We start from the raw sequence: 22,164 nt of genomic DNA, 5'->3' as shown, positions 1-22,164 counted from the left end.
CTGTACAGGGCATTGGTGAGGCCGCAGCTGGAATACTGTGTGCAGTATTGGTCCCCTTATTTGCGGAAGGATATATTGGCCTTGGAGGGAGTGCAGAGAAGGTTCACCAGGTTGATACCAGAGATGAGGGGGTGTTGATTATGAGGAGAGACTGAGCAGATTGGGTTTGTATTCGTTGGAATTTAGAAGGCTGAGGGGGGATCTTGTAGAGACCTATAAGATAATGAAGGGGCTGGATAGGGTAGAGGTGGAGAGATTCTTTCCACTTAGAAAGGAAACTAGAACTAGAGGGCACAGCCTCAAAATAAAGGGGGGTCAGTTTAGGACAGAGTTGAGGAGGAACTTCTTCTCTCAGAGGGTGGTGAATCTCTGGAATTCTCTGCCCACTGCAGTGGTGGAGGCTACCTCGTTGAATATGTTTAAATCACGGATAGATGGATTCCTGATCGGTAAGGGAATTAGGGGTTATGGGGATCAGGCGGGTCAGTGGAACTGATCCACTTCAGATCAGCCATGATCTTATTGAATGGCGGGGCCGGCTCGAGGGGCTAGATGGCCTACTCCTGCTCCTATTTCTTATGTTCTAATGTTCTTATATCTGCAAAGTCATAAGAGGCCGTAAAGTAAGATCTAGAAGTTTAGAATATGGATTGAGCATGAATGCCAAAAACACAAAAAAATGGTAGTTAGAAGGAATACATTGGAAGAAACTAGTGTGAAGATTGAAGTGGATGGTCCCACACCGGAACAAGCAGATAAGTTTGTCTATTTAGGAATAACATAACAAGGTGGTAGATGCGATGTTCAAATAAAAATACAGAGATAGCCACAAGTTATTTTGTGATGACGAAGGACATCCAAAGATGTGTGGGTTAGGTTGATTGGCCATGCTAAAATTGCCCCTTAGTGTCCTGGGATGCGTAGATTAGAGGGATTAGCGGGTAAAATATGTAGGGATATGGGGGTAGGGCCTAGGTGGGATTGTGGTCGTTGCAGACTCGATGGGCCGAATGGCCTCTTTCTGTACTGTAGGGTTGCTATGATTCTATGGCATATTAACAAGAAAATTCCAGCTTGTAACAAAGAAAAAACAATTCAAGAGGCTACATTCTATCCACTTCCCTGTAAGCCTCTGAAACCTGGTAAGAAGTAAAGATCTGTGGAAGAATATCAAGGCCTGTGAAATGGGCTGCTGAGACAAATGCTAAATATTCTATGACAAATGAAGAGGTGTTTGAAATTGCAAGAACAAAAAGAACTCAAAAAGGTGACAAAGGTGGAGAACTGGCTTGGTCATAGAAGACAGAGGGTGGTAGTGGAAGGGTCTTTTTCCGGCTGGATGCCTGTGACTAGTGGTGTTCCGCAGGGCTCTGTATTGGGACCTCTGCTGTTTGTGATTTATATAAACGATCTGGAAGAAGGTGTAACTGGGGTGATCAGTAAGTTTGCGGATGACACAAAATTGGCAGGACTTGCAGATAGTGAGGAGCATTGTCAGAAGCTACAGAAGGATATCGATAGGCTGGAAATTTGGGCAAAGAAATGGCAGATGGAGTTCAATCCTGATAAATGCGAAGTGATGCATTTTGCTGGAACTAATGTAGGGAGGAGCTATACGATAAATGGCAGAACCATAAAGGGTGTAGATACGCAGAGGGACCTGCACACGCAAGTCCACAGATCCTTGAAGGTGACGTCACAGGTGGAGAAGGTGGTGAAGAAGGCATATGGCATGCTTGCCTTGATAGGACGGGGCATAGAGTATAAAAGTTGGGGTCTGATGTTGCAGATGTATAGAACGTTGGTTCGGCCGCATTTGGAATACTGCGTCCAGTTCTGGTCGCCACACTACCAGAAGGACGTGGAGGCTTTGGAGAGAGTACAGAGGAGGTTTACCAGGATGTTGCCTGGTATGGAGGGGCTGAGTTATGAGGAAGGATTGGGTAAACTGGGGTTGTTCTCCCTGGAAAGACGGAGGATGAGGGGAGACTTAATAGAGGTGTATAAAATTATGAAAGGCATAGATAGGGTGAACGGTGGGAAGCTTTTCCCCAGGTCGGTGGTGACGTTCACGAGGGGTCATAGGTTCAAGGTGAAGGGGGGGAGGTTTCACACAGATATCAGAAGGACATATTTTACACAGAGGATGGTGGGGGCCTGGAATGCGCTGCCAGGCAAGGTGGTGGAGGCGGGGACACTGGGAACGTTTAAGACTTATCTAGATAGCCATATGAACGGAGTGGGAATGGAGGGATACAAAAGAATGGTCTAGTTTGGACCAGGGAGCGGCACGGGCTTGGAGGGCTGAAGGGCCTGTTCCTGTGCTGTATTGTTCTTTGTTTATCCAGAAATTGGTTTTTGATCAGAGCTGGAAAACTGCAGAGATCTCAAGCAGGAGGGCAAAGTGGAGGGCAGCAGAAAAAGGAGCTGATTGAGGCCTAATTGGATGATGGACATCACAGAGAGGTTGCAGATGAGCTACAGCGGACGTGTGAGGATGGGGTAAGGTGGACAAGCCTGACAGACTGTGACAGCAGATCTGCTCGGAGGAGCAGCTACAAAAAGCAGGAGTAGTATAACCACAAATTTAAAAAACAGGCTCAAAATTCAGCATACAATATTAACAGATCCCACCTGGACACCTTGCATATAAAAAAAAGTTTTAAAAAGACAAAGTTGACCTCCAATTAAAAAAAAGAGACAATTGTCCCTTTGTAGCTGTGAAGAACCATTTTGATGAAAGGAGGAGGTGAGGCTGAGCTGTTTATATTGCCATGGGAAATTAAACAATTAAAGTTTATAATGCGCTGAGTCAACTCTGATAATATTTTCCACAAGTATAAAATGTGCTTTTACATTAAATGATATTATGCTGGAACCATGTTACTAATGAACACGAAGGCTTGGTATGTTACAAAAAGCAATACTGACACGTTTCCAAAACTTACAAGTACTGGTTAGCTTTATTCTGCCTCCTTTAACTCAGATTAACATTACCAATGACTCAACAATATGCTTGATAATACTTCAAGCCTTTATTGGTCTTGGCAGGTATCAATTTGGTGTCTAGAATTGGGTGGAACATTTGAGAACGCAGACTTAAATCACAATTCAAGTCATACTTTTGTCCAGAGAAGAAAATACTTCATTTCAGAAAGGAAGAGATGTCGCTCTATTTATCATGGAAAAATACAATTTTGAGACAAATGCTTTGCGTACTGCACAAGGTTCTGTAAAATTTCAGAGATGGAACACTGATACATGCCTGACTGTAACTCTACATTTTCAGACATATTAAGTAAAGTAAGTAATTTATTCGTCACAAGTAGGCTTACATTAATGTTGCAATGAAGTTACTGTGAAAATCCCCTATTCGTCACACTCTGGCGTCTGTTCGGATACACTGAGGGAAAATTTAGCATGTACCTAACCAGCACATTTTTCGGACTGGGGGAGGAAACCGGAGCAAACCCATGCAGACCGGGGGAAGATCATCCACAGACAGAGACCCAAGCCGGGAATCGAACCCATATTCCTGGGGTTGTGAGGCAGCAGTGCTAACCACTGTGCCACTGTGATATACACATCATTTGGGCACAAACAAACCACATGGCTTTAAACAAATTGGGGCACAACTGAGCTGCATGTGTAACCCCAATACAGCCCGTCTCCTCAGTCTTTTAGGTCTATCTCAAACTCTCCAAGCAGATCCCCCTACTGCAAAACTGACTCTACTCTCAAACTACAAAAAACGAGGTTCCTCCAAATGGACTCTCTTAACATTCTAACCAGGTTTGCAGGTATAGCAGAGCACAAGATAATTTTATTTCTGGTCTTACAATTGAAAATTTTTGTTTTGGAGTGGTCTAAGAACAAAATCTTCATCGAGTCCTGCACTGTACTTCTTGCTTCTCTCAATACAGTTTTGTGGCATGAGTAGAACATAGAACATTACAGCGCAGAACAGGCCCTTCGGCCCACGATGTTGCACCGACCAGTTAAAAAAAAACTGTGACCCTCCAACCTAAACCAATTTCTTTTCGTCCATGAGTACCTCTCTCAATACAGTTTTGTGGCATATTAAAAGCTGTAAAGCTCCCTTGAGGTTCCTAAGCATGTTGCGCTATGTGTGCATGTATATTGGGTGAACTCATTCAAATTTAAATATTAGGACTCAAAGAAAGGTGTTCAACCTCTCCTGGGGGCTCCCATTACGCACGGTGATTTACAATCAATTTAAATTTGGTGTATTCAATTGCAAGGATACTTGGGTGTAATTTCCCTGGTGGCACAGGGTGACACGGTGGCACAGTGGTTAGCACTGCTGCCTCACAGTGCCAGGGACCCAGGTTCAATTCCTGGTTTGGGTCACTGTCTGTGCGGATTCTGCAGTTCACCCTGTGTCTGTGTGGGTATCCTCTGGGTGCTCCGGTTTCCTCCCACAGTTCAAAAAATGTGCTGGTTATGTGCAGTAGCTATGCTAAATTCTCCCTCAGTGTACTTGAACAGGTGCCAGAGTGTGGCAACTCGGGGATTTTCACAGTAACTTCACTGCAGTGTGAATGTAAGCCTCCTTGTGACACTAATAAATAAACTTAAACATGAATTTAATTGGAAAAATAGGGGCAACAGTGGGCACATTTTTGTTCGCCTTCCAAATTCCACCCAAGGATGAACAGACAAAGGCAGTCCCAGGAATTAGAGCATGTGGGTGGGGAAAGGGTTGCACCAACTATAAGGAAAAGACAACATGGGTGCCAGGGGAACATATCCCTTTTGTCTCTCACCATAATCACCACATCTATAGAATCCTTAGCAGCGGTCTGTATGCCCATTCATTTGTGCTTTCATCATCTGCACTGTAATCATTTTATTCTATGATTTCCCTTTATTGTGCTTCAAAACATTAAAAATAAGTTGAAATAGGAAGACTGTCACTTGTTTAAAAATTAAAAGTATAAACCTTCACATTTAAGGTTTTCAAGAACCTTTCCCCTGGAGAAGAGAGAATTATAGACTGGTGTTTCATTGAATTAGTGGTCCCCAAACAAACTAACAGCAAGTTATATTTATTTGGAACCTTTAACAGAATAAATTGTCCCAAGGGTGTTTGACAGAAGCATTACCAAAGTATGACACTGAGCCACATAAGGAGATATTAGGTCAGATGACAAGAAGCTTGGTTGAAGAGTGGTGGTGTAATGCAATCATCACTGGACTCGTAATCCAGAGATCCAGGGTAATGCTCTGGGGACCCGGGTTCAAATCTTACCACGGCAGATGATGAAATTTGAATTCAATACAAAAAAAATCTGGAATTAAAAGCCTAATGATGAACATGAAACCATTGATGTAAAAACCCATCTGGTTCACTCATGTCGTTTAGGGAAGGAAATCTGCTGTCCCTACGCGGTCTGGCCAACATGCGACTCCAAACCCACAGCAATGTGGTTGACTCTTAAATTCCCTCTGAAATGGAGAGCAGTTAGGGATGGACAATAAATGCTGGTCCAGCTAGCAATGCCCATATCCCATAAATGAATTAAAAAGATAGAGTTTAGTGTCTTAAAGGAGAAAAGATAGATCCATGATTTCCTGGATCGATTGCACTACCTAAGGTAAGTGGTTCAAAGGTAGAATTCTTTTAAAATCTCCTTCACCAGAACTGTCAACCAGGCTACAGTGCAGTAAGGACTACAGCCATTCCCCTCTCCATTTTAAAGTTGGAGACCTAGCAGGAATGGAAAAATCCATCAGTGTCTCCAAGTAAGCCACTGAGCCTGACCTCAGAACATGCATAAAAGTCAAGGCAAAGACACAAGGCTACACGCAATGCAAAAATTCAGGCCAGTATTTTTCTCTTCTGTCAAAGAAAGACATGGAGCAGAGAATGTACTCCAGTGGGAGATAAGAACAACATGAGGTTGAGTCATCCAACAGTTCAATCCTGAATCATCCTGTATAACTTACTCAGAATGACTAAAAGGAAAACTTAATCTGCAGGAAAATGCGTACATTTCAGGCTGGGTTCCTGCTATACCCACCCCCCCTCTTTCCCCCTCCCCCCGCCCCAAGGAATGACATGATTTTTTTGGCACATTTTGCAGCAGTATGTACATCACACACCCTAGATGGCTGGAACTTAGTGCTGGCAGTGGTGGTCCTGCAGATGAGGCAGGGAAGGGGAAGGCAGGGAAGATTGGCCACCACTTTGGGTCCAGGTTCACATCTGGACAACAGCTGCCAAGGATTAGAGCAGCCGCAAATGTTGCTGGATAATTAGAGGGCTCAGCAGCGCCACTCGAAATGGTGGTCACTGCTGGGGCTGCATCTGCAGGAAGAGGGTGCAGTAAAGGATGTGCGCCCACACAATACAGAGGTTGGGGTGGGGGGGGGGGGATTTTTTGGCCTCCCCATGGTGTGTTTCTCACAACAGGTGATGGCCTACCGTTCATTGGTGGTGGGATCTTCTGGTCCCACTGCTGTAAATAGGATTTCGCACTGACTGCATCCCACGCCACCTGGAAACCTGCAGCAGGGATGCCTCCTTGGCAGGACCAGACGATTCCGCCAGCAAAAGCAGTCAGAAAGTTCCTGCCATGGTATCTGGCCTGGGCATGTTGGACCAGGCAGGCAGGCCTCAGCGACGGGCTGGGATTGGTTGATAAGGGTAGATGGTGCTGTCGCCATGGAAGATCTAAAGACCAAAGAATGTACAACAAGGAGAGTTCTCCATGATACCCCCCATAAGGGGGAAATGCCTTCTCAGTATCTACCCTATCAAGTACTCTCAGAATCTTAGATATTTCAATGAGATCACATCTCAGCCTTTTAAACTCTAATGAGTATTGGCTCAACTTTTCCTCAAAAGGCAACCCCTTCATCCCAGGAAGCAATCTAGTCTATCTTCTATAAACTGCTTCCAATACCAAAATATCTTTCCTTAAGTAAGGATACCAAAACTGTACACAGTATCCAGGTGCAGTCTCATCAATGTCCTGTACAATTGTAACAAAACTTCCCTACTTGTACTCCATCCGCTTTGCAATAAAGACCAAAAGACCATTCACCTTGCTAATTACTTACTGAATCTGCATGCTAACTTTTTGTGATTCATGTACAAGCACACCCAGATCCTTGTGTGCTACAGCACACTGCAGGCTCTCTCCATTTCAATTTTCTCCTGCTTTTTTGTTCTTCCTATGCTTTTTCCCATGCTATAATCCATCTGCTCATTTTTTGCCCACTCAACTTATCTATATCCTTTTTCAGACTCTTTATATCACCTTCACAACTTGCTTTCCTACCTATCTTTGTATCGTTGTCGGGCAATACAGCAGGATATAGATAGGCTGGAAAATTGGGCGGAGAGGTGGCAGATGGAGTTTAATCCGGATAAATGCGAAGTGATGCATTTTGGTAGAAATAATGTAGGGAGGAGTTATACAATAAATGGCAGAGTCATCAGGAGTATAGAAACACAGAGGGACCTAGGTGTGCAAGTCCACAAATCCTTGAAGGTGGCAACACAGGTGGAGAAGGTGGTGAAGAAGGCATATGGTATGCTTGCCTTTATAGGACGGGGTATAGAGTATAAAAGCTGGAGTCTGATGATGCAGCTGTATAGAACGCTGGTTAGGCCACATTTGGAGTACTGCGTCCAGTTCTGGTCGCCGCACTACCAGAAGGACGTGGAGGCATTAGAGAGAGTGCAGAGAAGGTTTACCAGGATGTTGCCTGGTATGGAGGGTCTTAGCTATGAGGAGAGATTGGGTAGACTGGGGTTGTTCTCCTTGGAAAGACGGAGAATGAGGGGAGATCTAATAGAGGTGTACAAGATTATGAAGGGTATAGATAGGGTGAACAGTGGGAAGCTTTTTCCCAGGTCAGAGGTGACGATCACGAGGGGTCACGGGCTCAAGCTGAGAGGGGCGAAGTATAACTCAGACATCAGAGGGACGTTTTTTACACAGAGGGTGGTGGGGGCCTGGAATGCGCTGCCAAGTAGGGTGGTGGAGGCAGGCACGCTGACATCGTTTAAGACTTACCTGGGAATGGAGGGATACAAACGATTGGTCTAGTTGGACCAAAGAGCGGCACAGGCTTGGAGGGCCGAAGGGCCTGTTTCCTGTGCTGTACTGTTCTTTGTTCTTTGTTAACAATTTTGGCTAAAATACAGATCATCCCTTCATCAAAGTCATTAATATAGATCGTACACAGTTAAATCATGGTACGTTTTCTTCTGGCACACCACTAGCTGCAGCATTTCAACCTGAAAATTACTCATTTATCCTGACTCTGTTCCCTGTTAGCTATCCAATCCTCAATCCAAGATAATAGATCACCCCCCAACACTGTAAGTTCTTATATTGTGCAGCAACCTTTTATCTGGCATCTTATTGAATGTCTTTTGGAAATTCAAATGCACTACATCTATTGTTTCCCCTTGATCTACCCTGCTTGTTACATTCTCAAAGAACTGTAACAAATTTCACAGAATCACAGAGTTGCAAAAGGGGGCCATTTGGTTCACTGTATCTGCACCAGCTCTCCAAACGAACATTATGGCTTAATGCCATTCCTCTGCTTTTCCCCCCACAACCCTACATATTGTTTCTATTCAAGTAATCATCTAATGCCTTGATTAAACCTGCCTCGACCACACTTCCAGGCAGTGCATTTCAGACCGAACCGCTTGTGCCAAAAAGTTTTTTCTCACATCTTATTTGCTTCTTTTGCAAAACAATTTAAATCTGTGCCCTCTCGCTCTTGATCCTTTTACAAGGGGAAACTGTTCATCCCTATCTGCTTTGTCCATGATTTTGCACATTACTTTCAAATCTCCTCTTAGCCTTCTTTTCTCCAAGGAGAAAAATCCCAATCTCTCCAATCTATCCTCATAACAAAACTTTCTCATCCCTGGAACGATTCCTGTAAGTCCTTTCTGCACTCTCTTCAATGGATTCACTTCCTTCCTATAGTGTAGAGACCGGAACCATACACAGCATTCCAGCTGAGGTCTAATTAGTGTCCTGTACAAGTTCAGCATAACCTCCTTGCACTCTTTGTAATCTATGACTTTATTAGTAAAGTTGAGAATACTACATGCTTTATTAATTGCTCCCTCCACCTGCTCTGTCACCTTCAAGGGTCTACACGAACATACACCAGGTCCTTCTGATCCTGCAGCTCTTTTAGAATTTAAACACTTATTTGCTATTGTCTGTCCATGTTCTTCTGCCAAAATGCATCACCTCACACTTCTCTGCCATAAGCTTCATCTGCAATCTATTTGTCCACTCCACCATCTTGTCAGTGTCCTTTTGAAGCTCCATACTGTCTTTTCACAGTTTGCAATATTTCCAAGTATCCTATCTTTGAAACTGTTATTCAGAGCCCCACTGATGTTAAATACAAGGGTATCCCAAAATCCAGAAGGGTAACTTGGAACTTAGTGGTGCATATTTTCAATTTGGTGTACTGTGAGAAAAGGGGTGGCACGGTAGCACAGTGGTTAGCACTGCTGCTTCACAGCTCCAGGGACCTGGTTCAATTCCCGGCTTGGGTCACTGTCTGTGTGGAGTTTGCACATTCTCCTCGTGTCTGCGTGGGTTTCCTCCGGGTGCTCCGGTTTCCTCCCACAGTCCAAAGATGTGCGGGTTAGGTTGATTGGCCAGGTTAAAAAAAAAATTGCCCCTTAGAGTCCTGAGATGCGTAGGTTAGAGGGATTAGTGGGTAAATATGTGGGGGTAGGGCCTGGGTGGGATTGTGGTCGGTGCAGACTCGATGGGCCGAATGGCCTCCTTCTGCACTGTAGGGTTTCTTTCTATGACATGGGAACCAGAGAGGAACATTAAAGTATTGTTGTGATCAATTAATAAAGAATATTTATTGACTTAAAAGAAAACACACAAGACTATAATACACCACAACATTAGATTTAACTACAAAAATGACCACGCACGCACACAGAAGTTGGCACTCCGTTCACTGCATCAGGACCAGAAAACCCACCAGCGTGAATTGCTGGAAAATCTCATGAAGTTACCCCTTTTCCCCGAAAACAAGTTATTGCTAAACCCCTTTTCCCCAACTTCCTATGTTTCCTGGACTCTGAGAAATACACTTTTTCCCAAACAACATCCAATATTATATAACTCCTCCTTATAAAATGAGGAAAAAATGGGGAGTCTAAAACTAGAGGGCATAGGTTTACGGTGAAAGGGGAGAGATACAAACGTGTCCAGGGGGGCAATTTTTTCACACAGAGGGTGGTGAGTGTCTGGAACAAGCTGCCAGAGGTAGTAGTAGAGGTGGGTACAATTTTGTCATTTAAAAAGCATTTAGATAGTTACATGAGTATGATGGGTATAGAGGGATATGGGCCAAATGCAGGCAACTGGAACTGGCTTAGAGGTTTTACAAAAAAAAGGGCGGCATGGATAAGTTGGGCCGAAGGGCCTGTTTCCATGCTGTAAACCTCTATGACAATATGCTAAATCCAACATGTAGTTACCACTCCACAGATTACTTTCCGGGTTTGGGAAAGCCATCTTATGCTGCAGTGCAGAAATCCTTCTCTGTTAGCATTTTGACTTTAAACAACAGCCTTTTAGCAACAACTTGTTTTCGGGAGAGTCTGCTTTCTGCAGCTGGGTGTGACCATGATGGTCGCTGCTCTCTACCCTCCTCCAGTTGTCTTGCTATGATATATTTTTATTTTGCCTTTGATATTACCCACTCTGTGGACCAGGCTTTTAGAATATAGGTGCAAAGTATTCACTATCTCTCCACTTTGAAGTCACCTCTTCTATGCACCGTTGTTTTCCCCTAGTCACTTAGGTAAACACTTAATAAAGAACAAAGAAAATTACAGCACAGAAACAGGCCCTTCGGCCCAACAAGCCTGCACCGACCATGCTACCTGACTGAACTAAAATCCCCTACCCTTCCGGGGACCATATCTCTCTATTCCCATCCTATTCATGTATTTGTCAAGATGCCCCTTAAAAGTCATTGTCGTATCTGCTTCCACTACCTCCCCCGGCAGTGAGTTCCAGGCACCCACCACCCTCTGTGTAAAAAACTTGCCTCGTACATCTCCTTTAAACCTTGCCCCTCAGACCTTAAACCTATGCCCACAAGTACCACCTTGGGAAAAAGCTTCTGATTATTTACTCTGTCCATGCCCCTCATAATCTTGTAGACTTCTATCAGGTCGCCCCTCAATCTCCATCGTTCCAGTGAGAACAAACCAAGTTTCTCCAACCTCTCCTCATAGCTAATGCCCACCATGCCAGGCAACATCCTGGTAAATCTTTTCTGTACCCTCTCCAAAGCCTCCACATCCTTCTGGTAGTGTGGTGACCAAAATTGAACACTACATTCCAAGTGCGGCCTAACTAAGGTTCTATAAAGCTGCAACATGACTTGCCAATTTTTAAACTCAATGCCCCGGCAGATGAAGGCAAGCATGCTGTATGCCTTCTTGACTACCTTCTCCACCTGCATTGCCACTTTCAGTGACCTCTGTACCTGTACACTCAGATCCCTCTGCCGATCAATACTCTGCAGGGTTCTGCCATTTACTGTATATTTTCTATCTGGATTGGATCTTCCAAAATGCATTACCTCACACTTGTCCGGAATAAACTCCATCTGCTATTTCTCCGCCCAAGTCTCCAACCGGTTATATCCTGCTGTATCCTCTGATGGTCCTCATCGCTATCCGCAAATCCACCAACCTTTGTGTCGTCCGCAAACTTACTAATCAAACCAGTTACATTTTCCTCCAAATCATTTATATATATTACAAACAGCAAAGGTCCCAGCACTGATCCCTGCGGAACGCCACTTGTCACAGCCCTCCATTCAGAAACACACCCTTCCACTGCTACCCTCTGTTTTCTTTGACCGAGCCAGTTTTGTATCCACCTTGCCAGCTCACCTCTGATCCCATCCGACTTCACCTTGTGCACCAGTCTGCCATAGGGACCTTGTCAAAGGCCTTACTGAAGTCCATGTAGACAACATCCATTGCCCTAACCTCATCAATCATCAGTCCAAAGATGTGTGGGTTAGGTTGATTGGCCATGCTAAAAAATTGCCCCTTAATGTCCTGAGATGCGTAGGTTAGAGGGATTAGTGGGTAAAATATGTAGGGATATGAGAGTAGGGTCTGGGTGGGATTGTGGTCGGTGCAGACTCGATGGGCCGAATGGCCTTTTTCTGTACTGTAGGGTTTCTATGATTTCTATGATCTTCGTCACTTTCTCAAAAATCTCGATCAAGTTAGTGAGACACGACCTCCCCTTCACAAAACCATATTGCCTCTTGCTAATATGTCCACTTATTTCCAAGTGGGAGTAAATCCTGTCTCGAAGAATCCTCTCCAATAATTTCCCTACCACTGGTGTAAGGCTCACTGGCCTGTAATCACCTGGATTATTCTTGCTACCCTTCTTAAACAAAGGAACAACATTAGCTATTCTCCAATCCTCTGGGACCTCCCCTGTAGCTAGTGAGGATACAAAGATTTCTCTCAAGGCCTGAGCAATTTCCTCCCTTGCCTCTCTCAGTATTCTGGGGTATATCCCATCAGGTCCTAGGGACTTGTCTACCTTAATGTTTTTCAAGAACCCCAATACCTCCTCCTTTTTGATCTCAACATGACTCAAACTATCTACACATTCTTTCCCAGACTCATCATCCACCAAGTCCTTCTCTTTGGTGAATACTGATACAAAGTACTTGTTTTCCTACTGCTACACTAGTTCCAATATCAAAAACACCCCTTCAGACAGCTGTATTTATCTGTTCTGCTTTCTTCCCATTTCTTTATTGTATTTTATCCCAATTTCACTTTAATTTTGATTTTTCTCAATTCTTAACTCTGCCCCTTGCACACAAAGATCTAGATTATTAACATATATCTGGAAAAGTAAGGGCCCCAATACTGACTCCTGGGGAACTACAAACCTTCCTCCAGCCCGAAAAATATCCATTGACCGTCAGTCTCTACTTCCTAATATTCAGCCAATTTTGTATCCGCATTGCTACTGTCCTTTTTATTCCATGAGCTATAACTTTTCTCACAAGCCTGATGTGTGGCAACTGTATTGCATGCCTTCTGAAAGTGTAAGCACACCACATCAACAGTACCCTCATCGAATCTTTGTGTCTCCTCAAAAAACTCCAACGAGCCCTTAGCCCAGTTTCCCCTTAGAAATCCATCCTTATCAACCCACAATTTTCTATGTGACTATTAATTCTATCCTGAATAATTGCTTTTGGAAGCTTGACAACACTGATGTTAAACTGATGGGCCTGTAATTGCTGGGACTGTGCTTTTGAACAAGGGCGTAACATTTGCAATTCTCTAGTCCTCTGACACCTCCCTTGAGCCTAGCGAAGATGGGGAAATTATGGCCAGCACCCCTGTAATTTCCATTCTCACTTCTTTTAATATCCTTGGATGCATTTAATTAGGTCCTGGTGCTTTGTCAACTTTCAGTACTGATAGTCTATTCAACACTTCCCCCTTATCAATTTTGTACCCTTCCTCGACTGTCACCATGTCCTGGATAGCATCTACCTCCTTGGTAAATGTAGGTGCCTCCATGTGTAAATTCCTTTTTAGCTCCCTAATTGGCCCTAGTCCACCTATTATCACCCTTTTATTATTTATATGCCTATAGAAGACTTTGGGATTCCCCTTTATGTTGATTGCCATTCTTCTCTCATTATTGCTCTTGGCTTCTCCAAAATACTTTTTTATCACCACTTTGAACCTTCTGTATTCCTCTTAGTTCTCAACTGTGTTTTCTGTCATAAGCACACTTTTTCTTCTTTATCTTAATTTCTATCTCCTTTTTCATCTTGGAAGCTCAAAATATTTATTTGCCCTACCTTTCCCTTTTAAGGGAATACACCTTGACTGTGTCTGGACCATTTCTATTTTGAAGGTCACCCATTGCTCAGCTACAGTTTTTTCCACCAACTTTTTGTTCTGGTCTAACTAGCCCAGCTCCGCTCTTGTCCCACTGAAGTCAAACATGATTTCCCTTTCACAAAACCATTCAGACTCTCTAGATAAAAGCAAAATACTGTGGATGCTGGAATCTGAAACAAAAACCATTCTTGCTTTCTGACCACTCAATGGACACTCTTAGCACCTTCTCAGCCTACTATGTCCTCACTTACATTCACTTTTTCAATTCACACCCCCAGCCCAATAGTATAAATCTCTTTGCTCTTAGCTCTGACAAAAGGTCATCCAGACTCGAAACGTTGGCCCTATTCTCTCCCTACAGATGCTATCAGGCCTGCTGAGATTTTGCAGCATTTTCTGTTTTCATTTAGATGCTCTACTTGATTGTACTATGATTTTCCACATGTTCTGTTACTACCTCCTTAATAATGGATTCTAGAATTTGCCTAATGACAGAATTTAGGCTAACTGGCCTACAGTTCATTGCTCTGTGCCCCTCTCCTTTCTTGAGTAGAGGTGTTACATTTGCAGTTTTCCAATCCATTGGGACCGTTCCAGAATCTACAGATGCCTGTTGCACACAAGTTGGAAGAACGCAAAGATAATTCCCAGGACGGAGAGATGTAAGGATAACAGATCATGGTGACTGTGGGGATGGGAAGTTGAGGGAGGGGGTGTGCTGGTGGGGTGCAATACTAATCTTCCTTTTCCCATAAAAAAGTTTTTATTAAGGTTTGTGTTAAAAGAAAAACATAATTTTAGTTGACAGCCACTGAATAATCCTGATTGGAGCACATCTTCAGTGAGGGGATGTAAACTATACATTAGGCCCCTCATTTATATTTGTAAGGGACCTTAAACACCTGGTGTGGGTGGTGACCAGGGATGTCTGATAAATGGCCTGAACCAATCTCAGGTCAGATTTTATTTTAGCTGCCCATGTGTATTGATCCCAAAATTGGGACCTCATTGCATCTGTTTGTTTGCCATTAAAGTGGGCATAAGGTCCAATTGTTATCTCACCCATCTTAAGGGAAATCAACCAAGTGTTGTACTATTAGTAAAGTTTTAATGTAAGGAGTAATAAACACCTGAACTTACAAGAAGTCAGAAAGCAACAGTAGACACTCACTGGTGTACGTTAACATGCTGTACAGGTTTCAAACAACCTTAAACGCACAGAAAAGGATTGCTCACTGACATCTCTGAGTTGTGGACAGCTGGCATTGCAAAGTTCTGTCTGTGAATAGTAAATGGAAACTGGAGCCAAGAATCCATCATCAGCCAACTCACCACGTCAGAAAATGCTTTTGCTTGGGCTTCCTGAGATATGCCTGCATTTTCACATATATTGCTGGTGTACCACATTCACGGCATAGCAGTATCAATTTATAAATGTGCATTGCCTCTGGGCTAGACACACTGAGAAATGAAGGATACAAGGGGAGGCGGTGGTGGAGAGGTATTGCCGCTGGACTAGTAATGCAGAGACCCAGGGTAATGCTCTGAGGACTGGGGTTCAAATCTCAGCACAGCAGATGGTGAAGTTTGAATTCAATAAAACTCTGCAATTAAAAGTCTAATGATCATCATGAAGCCATTATTGATTGTTGTAAAAACCCATCTTGTTCACTAATGTCCTTTAAGGAAGGAAATCGGCTGTCCTTATCTTACTCAGCTCTGACGAAGGGTCATCCATACTCAAAGCGTTGGCTCTATTCTCTCTCTCCACAGATGCCGTCAGATCTGCTGAGATTTTCTAGCGATCCTTACCTGGCCTGGCCTACGAAGGAGCAGGGCTCCGAAAGCTCATGGCATTTGCTACCAAATAAACCTGTTGGACTTTAACCTGGTGTTGTTAAACCTCTTACTGTGTCTACCCCAGTCCAACGCCGGCATCTCCACATCATGACTATGTGTGATCCACAGCAATGTGGTTGATTCTTAAATGCCCTCGGGGATGGGCAATAAATGCTGGCCCAGCCAGTGACGCCCACATCCCATGATCGAATGAAACAGAAATATCTTACACATGTCGGGAATTCGGGGGCAGCCAGTAAATGAGGCTCCCATTCAATTAATGCAAATTCATATGCCAAGTCTTTCGGTCTTGAAAACCAGAAGGTATTGAATTTTCAAAGCATAAAATAAATTATGCAAAATCAATATTTCAGTCAAGTTTATAAATATTCTGAAGCCTCTTTTTCTCAAGTCTAAAACCTCCTTATGAAGTCACTGGTGCAGAACAAATCTGTATCAAATCAGGGCAAGTTCTACACAAGCATGAGAATCTTTATAACGGACAGCTTTGAAGTAATAAACATCACCACAAGAGACAAACATACTAGTGAATGTAAAAGTATTTTTCATTAGAACAATGATCAATGTTACGCAAATTCCCTTTTAAGACATTGTAGGTTCTGAAATAAACCTCTCCAATATCCGTCCACATTATCCCCAACATTTGTGAAAGATGTGAAAGTCGCCAAAGTCCCAGAGGACCGTAGAGAGAGAAAGAGAGCCATGCCGGCTAGTGATTTAACCTGAGATCACCACACCAAAGGCGAGCGGCAAGGTTGAGAAGACGGGCCTTTCATGAATAACCTCAGCCAATACAGGAATTGAACCCGCACTGTTGTCAAGAACCAGTCAACTAAGCTAACTGACCCCCTTGTGGAGGATGTAATCTTTAAATAAAAACTCTAATCAACTACATGGTGGCACAGTGGTTAGCACTGCTGCCTCACAGCTCCAGGGACCTGGGTTCAATTCCCAGCTTGGGTCACTGTCTGTGTGGAGACTGCACTTTCTCACCGTGTCTGCGTGGGTTTCCTCCGGGTGTTCTGGTTCCTCCTACAGTCCAAAGATGCCCCTTAGTGTTCCGGGATGTGTAGGTTAGAGGGATTAGCGGGGTAAGTATGTGGAGTTGCAGGGATAGGGCCTTGGTGGAATTGTTGTCAATGCAGGCTCGATGGGTCGAATGGCCTCCTTCTGCACTGTAGGGATTCTATGGGCACTTACTGCTATTTTCTAAGGCAGCAGAAAGCCTCAACTCAATTGTCTTTTTCACACCAAAGATAAAATGTTTTCCCTGAGGTAATATCTGCCTGAAAACTTCAATTTTCTAAGCTGCAATCATGAAAACTTCTTCCCAATTGCACTACTAATAGCAACTTCACCCAATAGGTCAGAGCAATCTTGAACATCAAGCAGCAGCAGCCTAAAGTAAATTTGTCTTTTTTATAACCTTCAACTAAAACAGCCACTTCCAGCCGGAAACTACTGATATTAGCCTGGATACATAAGTATTTGGAAGGGCCACCAGTTCAAGGTCTTGGAAGACTAAGGGGTTGATGGTGGAAGCCACAAATACAACGACCAGAAACATACTGTTGTTTGTTGGTGGTTGTTCCCCTTTCTTCTGCTTTTAATGGAAAAAGATTTTGACCCTCAAAAATCATAGAAATCATAGAAACCCTACAGTGCAGAAAGAGGCCATTTGGCCCATCGAGTCTGCACCGACCACAATCCCACCCAGGCCCTGCCCCCTATATCCCTACATATTTACCCACTAATCCCTCTAACCTACGCATCTCAGGACACTAAGGGGCAATTTTAGCACGGCCAATCAACTTAACCCGCACATCTTTGGACTGTGGGAGGAAACTGGAGCACCTGGAGGAAACCCACACAGACACGAGGAGAATGTGCAAACTCCACACAGACAAGCCGGGAATTGAACCCGTGTCCCTAGAGCTGTGAAGCAGCAGTGCTAACCACTGTGCTACCGTGCCGCCCTTTGGAGGACATAGTAAGAGGTTTCTATAAATTAATTTATTCAGGATTATGGCATGTATGTAATCTGTAATTTAGATAATGCTTTTTGGAAAAAGAACATTGGCAGATGCCACTGCCAATCAAACGCCAGTGAATGCAGCTTAACAAAGAGGCTGTGGCCAAATTGAATTGCGGTCTCTAATTACTACAGCTCCCTCCAAGAGTTAGAATGTCAAACTTCACTTTTACCATCAGTTTGAATCCTTTGTCCAAAGATTTTAAGAAGGAGAACAAGTGGACTCGAATCAGTACACAATATAGTTAGTGGCTGATGTGGGTGCGACTTATATTGCCCATCAACTCCACAAATACACCTCGTTAGAGTGTCATACTCCATCTTGCTTGCAGAGATGAATTCAATTATCCCACATGCTATCCCATCGTACATGCTTAATCTACTTTGGCACAACATTGAATTAGGACCTTGCTTCCATTTTATAAACAGAATTGGAACTTGCAGTACATTACATTCTGCACGACATAGCCAAGGCGGGATTCTCTGATCTTGTTCATTTCCACCCCCCTGCCAAAGAGAATGGAGATTTTGATGCTTAGCCAAAACTCTGTTCACTGCAGCAGCATTGGAGAATCCAGCTGTGGGCGAGGTCGGAGGTTTACGGTGCATAAGTTTGATGATCAAATTATACCAAACCTTTTGCTAATTTTTCTGATTTTTTCCCCCTTGTCACATATCACAAGGGCAAAGGTCGGGAAAAACATTCAAAGCTACAAATGGGGCAGGCTCTATAATCACTATCTCATTTGTTTCATTGAGCTGTGATCCATGCCTTTGGCTCTGTCGTGGCATTCCCATCACAGAGTCAGAAGGTGCAGGACTCGAATCCTGCTCCAGGCAGCAGAGGAGGATTTTGGGTCAGGGCCCGGATGTTGGGGATCAAATGGTGGTTGGAACCCCACATTTTGGGGTAAACAGTTACCTGACAGAGATTTTCCTGCATTGTCTCATTACTGCCGAGAAGGTGGGCTCATCACCAAATTAAGGATGGTGGGTGAACGCCCAAAACAAGCAAATTGTATTACTACACCCATTCACCTCTGTACTTGCCTCCACTTGGGTGCTGGGAGGTGTGGGGGGTGGTTGAGGGGCGGGGGGGGGGGGGGGGGGGGGGGAGGAGGGGGGTGTAATTCTGCTCTTCTCTAGCTCTGAATTTTGGATCAAAATCTATCCCATGTCTGATGGGGGAGGGTGAGGGTGGGCCATTCATCATCACATGGTCTGCGGTAACTCACGAAACCTCCTACATAATAGACTAATTATCCTACTGGCTGAGATAAAGCTAGTTAGGTACACGGAAGGCATGCCATGTTGTGCCCTGTAAGGCAGTTTATAAGCCTGTAAATCCTTCCATTAAAATGAAAAGATTTGCATTTATATAGCACCTTTCGCAACCACCAGAAAGCTCAACGCACTCGATGGATATTGAAGTACTTCTGAAGAGTAGTCCCTGTTGCAATGTTGGCAGCTAAATTGCTGGAAACTCCCACAGAAAAGGACTAGATACTCTGCTTTGTGATGTTAACTGAGAGATGAATATTGGCCAGGCACTGGTGTAGCTTTCCTCCCTTCATTTGAATAGTGGCATGGAATCTTCTTTCTCCATCCATGGGCGGCATGGTAGCACAGTGGTTAGCGCTGCTGCTTCACAGCTCCAGGGTCCCAGGTTCGATTCCCGGCTCGGGTCACTGTCTGTGTGGAGTTTGCACATTCTCCTCGTGTCTGCGTGGGTTTCCTCCGGGTGCTCCGGTTTCCTCCCACAATCCAAAGATGTGCGGGTTAGGTTGATTGGCCAGGTTAAAAAAAAAAAATTGCCCCTTAGAGTCCTGGGATGCGTAGGTTAGAGGGATTAGCGGGTAAAATATGTGGGGGTAGGGCCTGGGTGGGATTGTGGTCGGTGCAGACTCGATGGGCCGAATGGCCTCCTTCTGCACTGTAGGGTTTCTATGATTTCTATGATTTCCACCTGAGAAATGGGATGGGTTTTAATGTCTCATCTAAAATACTACATCTCTGACAATGCAGCACTCCCTCAGTAGTGCATTGGAGTGACTGTTTCACACAGCCTTGACTGTTTCACACTGTTCTCTGACTGAGGAGATCAAGGTTGCGCCAGTGCTGGTTTAAAGAAGATGGAAGGAACTGTTCTCACTCTCTTCCACGAAGTTAGGTTAGTGGGACACCTAGGCACATGATGCTCTATGATAATGGCAGACTTGTCATCAGTTGTGACTCAAGTCAAGTGCCAAGCCATCTAATTAAATAACAGATGCAGCAGTAGTTTAGAACAAGCTGCTTTAGTAGCAGCTATTAATGCCGCATGTCTGCACATATACAGTTTCCTTGACTTTCTTTGCGACAATTTATATAACTAATTTCATTCAAGGCACTTCAAATCAAGGTTCGAATGAAAGCCCTTTATTGTGGTCTGTCTTAGGGTCAAAAATGAACAGCTGACTCGCCATACAATCAGACATTGTAATGGGTGCAGATTTGAAACCCAATCACTGCTCCCACTGCTACAACAGCATTATTTAACTTTGGAAATGAGAGATATATCCTCTTTGTTTTTCTTGCTATATCTGCACAGGAAATTTTAAATTTGTTGCAGTGAATCAATTTTATATCCGACATTAACACTCGCAGAGTTAGTTAGACCAGTTCATTTCAAGCCCTGAAAAAAAAGGAGCAACCAGTTCATATTTACAACACCTATCAGATTTAGAAATAAGGCTTCATTTTTATAAAAGTAAACATTTTTAGAGCAAAACCCTACACTGGGGTATGCCAATTACGGATTCCCATCTTGTTTCCTTGAATTACTTGGATGCATCCCATAAATTATTTAAATGCTTCATAAATTGAAATCTGGAACTACAAATGGACCACAATATATATATACAACAACAGATGTCTGAACTTGTGTTACACTCTATCAGAATTTTCAGGCATGTGTTTCACACAATGCAGTCTCTATATGTCGCTTTCCCCCTCAGCTCTTTACTATAGAACATTACTGAATGTAATTTGGCTATTTCATACATTTACAAAATTAAATGTTAAACAGCTGAAATTTTAAATTGTGCAATTGACGGATATGCTCACTCTCACAAAAGTTACAATGCCTGTGTTGCATCTTCTTAAAACTGACTACACATTTGAATTAGCTCATAAGTACTTACAATTTAAATCAAGTATTTTCTGTTGCAACCTTTTAAAAGTTAAAGCAAAACTATTTTCACCCCCCCGTCCCCACTCCAACAACTATCGCACAGATTATAGTAGTGTTCATTTAATCGTTACTGTCTCTGCTCCCTGCAATTTTCCCACTTTAAAAAATAATACACATTTGCTTCTCTAACTGTTTCCTGGATTTTTTTTTCCCTGCCTAGTTAAACTGCTCTTTCCAGCATTGTTACACGTGGCTGCAAAAAGTTACAACTTAGCAGAAGCAGAAATTTTGTTTCAAGGTTAATGTCCGAACTCACCATTGAGAGACTAAGATCAGGAAACAAACTCCTTTCCAGACTTACATATTTCTCCCATTGCTATTTACAGCTTGCTCATTCATCCTCCGTAAATACAGGTAGTGGCGGTCTATCTCAGGAGACAACCTTCTTTCAACTCCAAGCTGGAACCGTCATTTGGGTATACATATGTATTAATATGTTAAAGAAAGCACTACGCATAACTACAGCATCTGGCAAATGTCTTTAGAATAGATTCCTGATTGCAGATGAGCAGTTGCAAGCAAATATAATCAGTACTATATATGTGTCTTTCGAAAGTTAACATTAACACAGCTGTACTACTGTTCAAATTTCTCTCTACGTTTTGTTATAATGCACCCGATTAGAAGTGGCTATTTGGCTGCTTTCCACCTAGCACATTATGAGGGAGCTTATGACGCCTGTACAAGACTATATAACTTCAGCCCCTTTGCTCTAGTTTCCTATTTGCATGCAACATCAATCATGCCCCTTTGCCACTGTCCTGTTGTGCGCCAAAAACAAACACAGTTCTTGGCTTGCGCCCAAGTAGTATGTTGGAACAAAAGGGGATTGTATAAAACAACAGTAATATAATACTTGACAAAAATCTGCACAAATAAAGGTGTGAGAGTTTGTTAAAAGGCTTGGGAAACGCAGTTCTTTGTTTCTTATACAAATGACATAGAGAAACGCCACATTGTCACAAATAAACATGAGAATATGAGATGGGAAAACATGCTACAAATCAAGGTCCTTTTTCGTAGGTGGAACTACATTGTTACTGTATTTAAATAGGGCTGTTGGATAACATAATTGGAAATAAGCAGCAT

The 22,164-nt window shown here is 43.3% G+C and overlaps 1 protein-coding gene across 1 annotated transcript in view; it reads right to left on the bottom strand.

The window, feature by feature from the left end:
* The window catches only part of LOC144511897 (neuron navigator 1-like), a 520,961-nt gene that overhangs the window by 232,212 nt on the left and 266,585 nt on the right, over positions 1 to 22,164 (bottom strand). The window lies entirely within an intron of this gene.

Source organism: Mustelus asterias, chromosome 25 (assembly GCF_964213995.1).
Source record: "Mustelus asterias chromosome 25, sMusAst1.hap1.1, whole genome shotgun sequence".
NCBI lineage: Eukaryota > Metazoa > Chordata > Chondrichthyes > Carcharhiniformes > Triakidae > Mustelus > Mustelus asterias.
Note: the sequence above shows the minus strand (reverse complement) of the source record. Positions and strands in the feature narration are given on the sequence as shown.